The following is a 9302-nucleotide window of genomic DNA, read 5'->3' on the forward strand; positions in this document are numbered from 1 at the left end:
CGTAGTGGTGGAGTGTTGTAACGCCCCGAGACCGATGTGCCAGGTGTCGTTCAGTTATTCGTTGTTGTTGTATTGTCATTGGCTTGCGTGTTGCATTTCATCATGTCATCATGTGCATTGCATCATCGTGTTTTCAAAACTTGCATCCGTCCCGGTCTCCTCGTTCCGTCCGTTGTCCGTTCTGAGCCCAGACACACTTGCACGCGCCCGCGGCATGTCCGAAATATTATTTTATAAGTGGCCGGAAAATGTTCTCGGATTGGGTTAAAATTTGGTGTGTGGTCTTATTATAGTGTAGACAGACCGCCTGTCCAGTTTCATCACAATCGGAGTTCGTTTGACGCCCCAACGGATAAATATAGCGGCAATAGTAGCCGGTCAAAACGTCGGACGTTTTCGGTCTCCGGAAATAGTCGCCGGGCCTCCTCTCTTCTCTTCTCTCAGTGCGAGACCGTCTACACAGCTCACTACCTACCGCCAGGTCCAACCTAACCTCTCTCGTCAGCCCGCAGCCCCCTCGCGCGCGTCTGAAAGTTGTCCCGAACCCAAACCGGTCTGTCGTTACCGTTGGGTCCGGTTCATCCCCTAACGTCTACAAAACATCTCCGTTTTGTTATTTGGGCTCCCTAACTATTTTATTCGCGACCGTCCGATTTTAATCGAAGGGACCAAATGACCCTAAGCCTACCCCACTTGCTATATAAATAGATCAACCCTAAAACCTAGGCCGGCTGTCCCATCCCCATCCTCCCGCCGCCACTCCTCTCCCTCGGGATCCTCCTAGATTCCCTTCGCTCCAACCAGCCATCACCGAAACTTCCAAATCCATCCCTGCTCGATCTCGTCGGGATCGAGGCTCTCTCCCGTCAGCCGTGCTCCTTCCCGAGCAGCGCACCCCGACGCCTCCTAGTCCCCGCAGCCGCGCAAGCACCCATGGAGGCGTGCATCCTCAAGCCCGTGCTCCTGCTCGACTCCACCGAGCGCAGCCGCCTCCCTGCCCGATCCACCCATGGATCCATCCGGCCTCGTCGTTCCCCAGCCTCGCCCGCATAAGGGTCCGCCGAATCCTGGCCATGCCCTCGCCGGAGAACACCGTCGCGCGCCTGGTTCCGCTCGCCGTCGTCCTTCATCCCGCAGCGCCCGAGCCCCCGTGCCATGCTCCTCCTCCTGCCCCGCCGTGTCGTCGCCATGGCCTACAGCTCGCCTCCGCCCTGTTCCCGGACGGACCCATCCGTTCCGTACCCCTCCGGCCTCGCCTTCTGCCGTGGAGACCCCCCCCCGTCGGGCTCTGCTTCGCCACACCACCGCACGCAGACCCCTCTGCTCATCCATGGCGCCCCTTGCCTCGTCCCGGTCCGGTGGATCCGGCGCCCTCCTTCCCGCGTGGCACTGCGCCAGCCAAGCCCCGAACCTCGCCGGGATCCCGCGCCGTTCTTGTCCCTCGCCGGAGCCAGATGCAGCTCCGCCCCCGTCACCGTTTGCCTCGCCGCCCTTTCGCCTCGCTCGCCGGAGCTCTGCACCAGGAGCCGCCCGCAGCTCTGCATCGAGCAGAGGACGAGCAGCTCGCCCGCTCGCCCCGTTGACCGCGCCAGTCCCGCGACCGCACGCGCCTGGGCCTCCTCTGCTTCGGCCCAGCCGCTCCCCTGCACCGCGCTAGGCCCAGCCGCGCAGATCCGTCGCCCTGCCTTCCCTATCCACCGATCGGGCCAAGGCCCAAGGGTGAGCAGACCCCAGCGCCCCTCCTCTGTTTTTTTTTCTACTGTTGGGCCAAGCAGATTCAGCCCGTGTGTATTTTTTTTCCCTGACCTGCGATTTTAGCTTTATCCAGTGATTAACAGTTTTACAGAAAAACCCCTTAGCATCATGCATTTAATAACTCACAAACCGTGCATCGGATTAAAATGTTTTAAACATGCAAACTGCTTAGAATTTTGTGTAGATTAATATTCTGCCACTTTCATCCATGTTTAAAAATGTTAAAAATGCTGTTTGTTTAATTTTGCTCAAATGCCATGTTAAAATGCTTTATTTCATAACTAAATAACCGTAGCTCCGATTTAAATAAACTTTATATGTAAATGGGGTAGAATTTTGCCTAGTTTAACATGGTGGCCTTACTTTGCATGTTTAACAACCCTAAAATCGTGTTTAGGGCAGAACAGGACCAAACCTAATTTATGCTCATGAGGAGTTTCCGGAATTGTTGTTCGTTGCTTCCGGCCTCATTTAAACTTGACTAGATAGGTAGTTTGACTTTGCTTCACCCTCTTGCCATGTTAATCAACATTTAATATTGTTGGGTACATAAACGAGATCAAACTAAATAACTGATCGTGGTGTTTTGTCAATATGCATCCCGATGCATATTGAGCTCCATTTAATTTGTAGGATTGATTGTGCACTTTGCCATGCCATGCCTCATTAAACCGGACATGCATCATTCTTGTTTGTGCATCGTGCCATGTTGATGTGCTGGTTGTTTACTATGTTGTTTGCTTCTTTCCGGTGTTGCTTCTTCGGGTTGGTTCCGATAACGTCGCGTTTGTGAGGATCCGTTCGTCTACGTCCGTTTGTCTTCTTCATGGACTCGTTCTTCTTCCTTGCGGGATTTCAGGCAAGATGATCATACCCTCGAAATCACTACTATCTTTGCTATGCTAGTTTGCTCGCTCTTTTGCTATGCCATTGCTACGATGCCTACCACTTGCTTGTCAGCCACCCAAATTGCCATGTTCAACCTCTAACCCACCATGTCCTAGCAAACCGTTGATTGGCTATGTTACCGCTTTGCTCAGCCCCTCTTATAGCATTGTTAGTTGCAGGTGAAGATTGAAGTTTGTTCCTTGTTGGAACATGGAGATGTTGTTCCTTGTTGGAACATGTTTACTTGTTGGGATATCACAATATATCTTATTTAATTAATGCATCTATATACTTGGTAAAGGGTGGAAGGCTCGGCCTTATGCCTGGTGTTTTGTTCCACTCTTGCCGCCCTAGTTTCCGTCATATCGGTGTTATGTTCCCGGATTTTGCGTCCCTTACGCGGTTGGGCTATTATGGGAACCCCTTGACAGTTCGCCTTAAGTAAAGCTTCTCCAGCAATGCCCAACATTGGTTTTACCATTTGCCACCTAGCCTTTTTCCCTTGGGAGTCGCGCATCCCGAGGGTCATCTTTTCTTAACCCCCCCGGGCCAGTGCTTGTCTAAGTGTTGGTCCGAACTAGAGTCCTGTGCAGCGCCCCCTCGGGGCAACTCGAGGTTTGGTTTTAGTTGTACGGAGCGCTCATCTGAGTGTGCCCTGAGAAAGAGATATGTGCAGCTCCTATCGGGATTTGTCGGCACATTCGGGCGGTGTTGCTGGTTTAGTTTTACCCTGTCGAAATGTCTTGTTGTACCGGGATACCGAGTCTGATCGGAATGTCTCGGGTGGAGGTCTATTCCTTCGTTGACCGTGAGAGCTTGTGATGGGCTAAGTTGGGACACCCCTGCAGGGATTTGAACTTTCGAAAGCCGTGCCCGCGGTTATGGGCAGATGGGAATTTGTTAACGTCCGGTTGTAGAAAACCCGAAGTTGACCTTAATTAAAATACATCAACCGTGTGTGTAACCGTGATGGTCTCTTTCCGGCGGAGTCCGGGAAGTGAACACGGTTGTTGGAGTTATGCTTGACGTAGGTAGTCCAGGATCACTTCTTGATCATACTTTTATCGACCGTGCTTTGCCTTCTCTTCTCGCTCTCATTTGCGTATGTTAGCCACCATATATGCTAGTCGCTTGCTGCAGCTCCACCTCATACCTTACCTTCCTATAAGCTTAAATAGTCTTGATCTCGCGGGTGTGAGATTGCTGAGTCCCCGTGGCTCACAGATACTTCCAAAACCAGCTTGCAGGTGCCGTTGAGTCCGTACAGATGACGCAACCAAGCTCAGGAGGAGCTCGATGAAGACCTTGTCCTTTGTGTTGTTTCCGTTCTACTTGATCAGTAGTGGAGCCCAGTTGGGGTCGATCGGGGACCTTTGTCGCATTTGGGGTTCTTCTTTTATTTTGGCTCCGTAGTCGGGCCCTGATTGTATTTGGTTGATGTAATGCTTTATTCATGTAATTGTGTGAAGTGGCGATTGTAAGCCAACTATGTATCTCTTTCCCCTATGTATTACATGGGTTGTGTGAAGATTACCTCACTTGCGACATTGCTTTCAATGCGGTTATGCCTCTAAGTCGTGCTTCGACACGTGGGAGATATAGCCGCATCGAGGGCGTTACAATATATGTGTGTACATGTTCATAGTATTTTTTGTCATAAATGTATTTTTTTTGTCAATTTATGTATTCTTTTGTCAATTTATGTATATGTTCATATATATATATATATTATTTTAGTTTAGTTTAGTATTAAGATTAGGAAAATTTCAGATGTGTAATTATATTTATTCATAAAAATATGTTCATATATATAGATTATTTATATGTGTAGTTAATTTATATGATTAGGAAAATGTAGAGTGAAAACGAAAACAAACATATAAGAAAAAATGAAGGAAAAAATGAAGAAGGAAAAGAAAACCACCCGGCTCGGCCACCACCGCATTTTCATAAAGTATTTCCACCGCATTTACATGAGGGGGGACGTCGGAAAAAAATAAGAAGAGGAAGAAGAAGAAAAAACAAGGAGAAGAAGAAGGAAGAGAGGAGTGGAAGACTTTTTTCTTCTACTCCTCTATTCCTTCTTCTTCTCCTCTTTTTTTCTTCTTGTTTCGACCAGAACTCTTGAGGACACCCAAACCATAGAGAAAAAACGATGTTGGTCTCCTACCCCCTCCTGCCGTGCCCCTACCCGACAAACTCTCTCGAGGCCACCCAAATTTACCAAGTTAAAAGAGTGTTATCGTCGAGGCCACCCCAAACACTTGAAGTGTTGTGTCGAGGCCACCCCAAACCCTTGAAGCGTTGTCGAGGCCACCCCAAACCCTAGAGAAGTAGCGTCGAGACCACTAATATGATTCCTTATTGTGATTAGCTAGCTAGTTCTACATTTGCCACTAATATATATCCATCTGTCATGTTTGAATAATAATTGACATGTTGTAAATATTTGCAGAAACTATGGAGCACCCCCGAGATGAAGCAACAGAAGTGATGTTGGGGGACATAATCGCACAAGGAAGTGATGTCGTTGCATCGTTTCTCAACGACACCGATGGTCAGGAAGGACGGGGTAGTGAAGAAGGCTATGATTATGATGGCTCCGGTGACCCATCAATGCCGATACAAGAAGAGGGCTATGTTCATGATGGCTCCGGTGACCCAATGGAGGTACAAGAAGAAGACCGTGATGACGGCTCCGGTGACCGAACTGAGTCCGGCCAGGTATATATATATTAGTTAAGCCCGTGCTGACTAGTTAATTGATGCATTCATTGTTTTCATATGTACACATATTAATTAACTCTCGTCTTTCTAGTTTTCTCTAGCCCTCCGGATCGAGCTCAACTTCGGTAAAGAAACGAGACCCGAAGAAAAAGTTGCGCCTGGATGAAAGGTTTGAGATCACAGCAATCACGCGCGATGGCTAGCTGATTGAACCCATCCGGACAAAGGATGCATTTCGTGCTCAGTACGGGGTTCTTGTGAGGGACAAGATTCCGATCAGTATCCAGCAATGGTTAACGCCTAAGAAGGAAGACCCTGAGGTGTCTTATGTCTCCGATATGCAGAAAGAAGATCTTTGGACAACGCTTAAGGAAAATTTCACCCTACCTCCAGAGGAGGATCCAGAGAAGCCAGTTAAAGAGCAATTGATCGAGTCTCATGCTCTTAAGAAGATGGCGGAACTATTCAGGAGGTGGAAGAATGAGCTGAAAATGTTTGTCGACAAAGAAAAGACACCAGAATTCATCAGAAAGTATGAGAAGATCATAGATCAATGGCCCGCATTTGTGGCCCACAAGATATCGGAAAAGAGTAAGAAGATGTCAGCGACAAACAAGATTAATGCTGCGAAGAAGAAGCATCACCATCGCACGGGGTCAGCTGGTTACCTCAAAGCCTGACCTTTGTGGGACAAGGCTGAGAATGACTTTATTGCTAAAGGGGTCAAACCAGAGACATTGAACTAGACAGACCGTTGCCGGACTTGGTTCTTCGGGGTTGGCAGAACCTTGGATCCTGTATCAAGGAAGTGCATTTGGACGGAAGAGCAACTGCGAATACCCGTCACGAGGCTTAAGGAGTATATCAAGAAAGCGCAGCAAGGGACGTTCGTTCAAGACAGAGAGAATGGCGAGCTCACAATGGCCCTCGGGAATCCTGAGCACCCTGGACGGACACGAGGCACGCCAGGCTCCATTCCGTGGAAGGCTAGCTTTCCGGACGCAGGGGGTTACAAAACCCAGGAGAGGAGGAAGAAAGTGGAGCATAGCCAACTGCAGGCGCTGCACGAAAGGGTACAAGGGCTGGAGCAACGAGAAGCAGATCGCAACAAACGACCTACCGAAGCTTCCCCTGAAGCTACCCCGCCATCTCAGCGGAGAAGCAGCATGGCTTCCACCGAGCAGACTCAGCAGCTGGAGCCTATCTTCACAGCTCCTGCTACCTACCCCATGGATGCTCTCACGGAGTCTCAACATTGCCACCTTATGACGCGATGGATGGCATTGAAAGTCAAGGCGGCTATTGGCTCTGTTATACCTAATGAACCTGGCTCAACATACCACGGCCAGCCGATTCCAGAAGGATATGCTAGGTGATGGTGGATCAAATAACGGACGGATTTGAGGACCTTCAGCTTGACCACCCTACGGGTGAAGGGGAGATTCGGCTGGGTTCTTCTCTGAAGACTCCATGCCTATGGCAGAAGGAGCTCATCAACCTTCCGAACTGGACGCCTCCTCCTCCTCCTCCTCCGGCAAGTCAGGGCACTCTGCCTCCTCCGACGAGTGATCAGGGCACTCAGCCTCCTTCTCCGGCGCGTGGCGGCACTCCGCCTCCTTCTCCGCCTGCGCCGGCGTGCCCGAGCAGCCATCCTCCTCCTTCCCCGCCTCATCAACAAGGGCGGAAGAGACCCGCCGCTGCTCTGGCGCGTCGTCCTTCTCCTCCGCCTCGTAAGAAAGGAAAGACAGCCGCAGCCGCTCTGTCTGCTCCGGCGTCTAGCAGTACATCCAGAGGCAGGCAATACAAATAAGGTCCTTCTCTGAAGACTCTAGAGAAGTTACCATATGAGAGGAGCCAGGAGGAAAACGCGAAGATTGTGCAAGCCGAAGTGACCAACTTCTTTGAAGGGGTCAAAGCAAAGAAAAATCCACCTCCGGAGGAGAAGATAGATCCGGTAAAAGCGAAGCGAACTTTGGCTGCCTTGAAGAAACCACCAAAGTCTCGGGTGAAAGACAACTATGAGCACATTCTTACAAAGTCATTTATCGAAGCGGAGAGGTCGGGAAGTACTGTCAGTGGTCAAAGGTTAGCAGAATGACGAGCTGGAAAAAAAGTTGCCCAGCTCGGCGAACAAGCGAATTAATCGTTCCCCCCGCTCCAGGTGTCTAGCGATATCATCGCTAATGTTCCGGGCGGGATGGTGCCCGGTTATAACAATCCTGAAGATTACGTGCCCGACGAAGCACATTATGATTTGTTGGAGGTGGACGAACACAAATACGTGTACGGGAAGCCTCTCGTCAAAGATGAAAGTTCTCTACCAACGATGATGCGAAGATTCCATGATTGGTACATGAAAACCTGCAGAGAGTGTGAGGGGAGCAATATTTTGACGCTGATGGTCAGAGAGGAGCATGACCTCGTTGGAATTGAACTGTTGAATGTTCCATTTGAGGAGTTCTTCGCGTTTTTCAATCTAAAGGCCCTCGATAAATTAATGATCACTTGCTACTGCCTGTAAGTACAGTACTACTTCTGTCATTAAGTCTCTATATAGAGGTCAGCTCTTTCATTGCATGTATTTTTAATTATCCTCACTATATTATGCAGATTGAAGATTGCCGAATTGAAGAAACGACAAGTTGGTGATATTGGGTTCATTAACACAAATCTCATAGATGCATATATGGTTAAATCTCAAGCCAAAGAAACCGAGGCCAAGCTGCTAAAATCATTTGTAGTAAATCAAAACAAAGCTATAATACTCTTCCCTTACGAATTCAAGTGAGTGTTACTATCTTCCGCATATTCGGTTTCCCTTATTAGTCGAGGTTATAGTAGTAATGTAATTGATGAGTTATGCATGCGTGCGCAGGTTCCACTATATTCTCCTACAGATTAAGCTTGAGCAGGGACTAGTAACCGTCTTAGACTCGAGACGAAAAGATCCCACAGAGTATGCGGACATGACTAAAATACTAGAGAAGTAAGTTAAATCGATCATTATCGCACCATATCGGCAACTTTTTGTTCATTTCCTGATATCAAGTAATTGTTTTCTTTGTCTACTGGCAGGGTTTGGAAAAAATTCACCTCAAAAACTCCGGGACTGCCGAAGAAGCTGCAATTTAGACACCCGAAAGTAAGTACTATAGTAGCATGTTCCATGCATCTCCTAGTGATTCAAGCGCTAGTTTCATCAATACCATTTAGCATGCTTGCTAATTATCAGTTTGATTGACCTCTAGTTCTTGTAAAGTGGTTGTGGCAGGAATAAGGGAATGATTACTGTGGATACTACATTTGTGAGTCCATCCGCCACACGACCTGTGAGCGGGGCTACTCACAAACAATATGAAGTGCGTAAATAATAATATTCACAATTTTATTTTATTGCCATCATTTTGTGTTCAATTTCATTTATTCATATATATGTATTGACCCCCTTCTTCAAATTAGATATTTCGGATGCGGGATGAACTCCTACCACCAGATCGTATGCGAGGAATTCAAGAGGAATTGGCGGCATTCTTTCTTGACCACGTGATCGCTAAAGACTGAGAATACCATGTGGACCCTGAGTTCATTTGGAATTAGGAGATTATATTGTAAGAGATGATTATATTGTATATATTGTATATATGTAGCCAGTACGTAGCGTTGGATAGATATACGAGAACTTGTTGTTCGACCAATCTCTCAGAGAAGGAGAGATGGTCGATATCACTTCTCTCTATATGCATATGTTCATGACGATCTTCTGTTTCCTTCATTTGCTTACTAGCTAGCTAGCGTGTCTAGTCCTCTCTATACGTATAGTACGTACCGTCGACCAAGCACGGAGATAAGAGAGGACACTTCTCTATATTAATTAGCTAGCTAACACAATATATGAAACACCTAAATTAACCCCCCAAAACCCCCTACCCCCC

The sequence above is a fragment of the Triticum aestivum genome, chromosome 5B (genome assembly GCF_018294505.1).
Source record: "Triticum aestivum cultivar Chinese Spring chromosome 5B, IWGSC CS RefSeq v2.1, whole genome shotgun sequence".
Lineage (NCBI taxonomy): Eukaryota > Viridiplantae > Streptophyta > Magnoliopsida > Poales > Poaceae > Triticum > Triticum aestivum.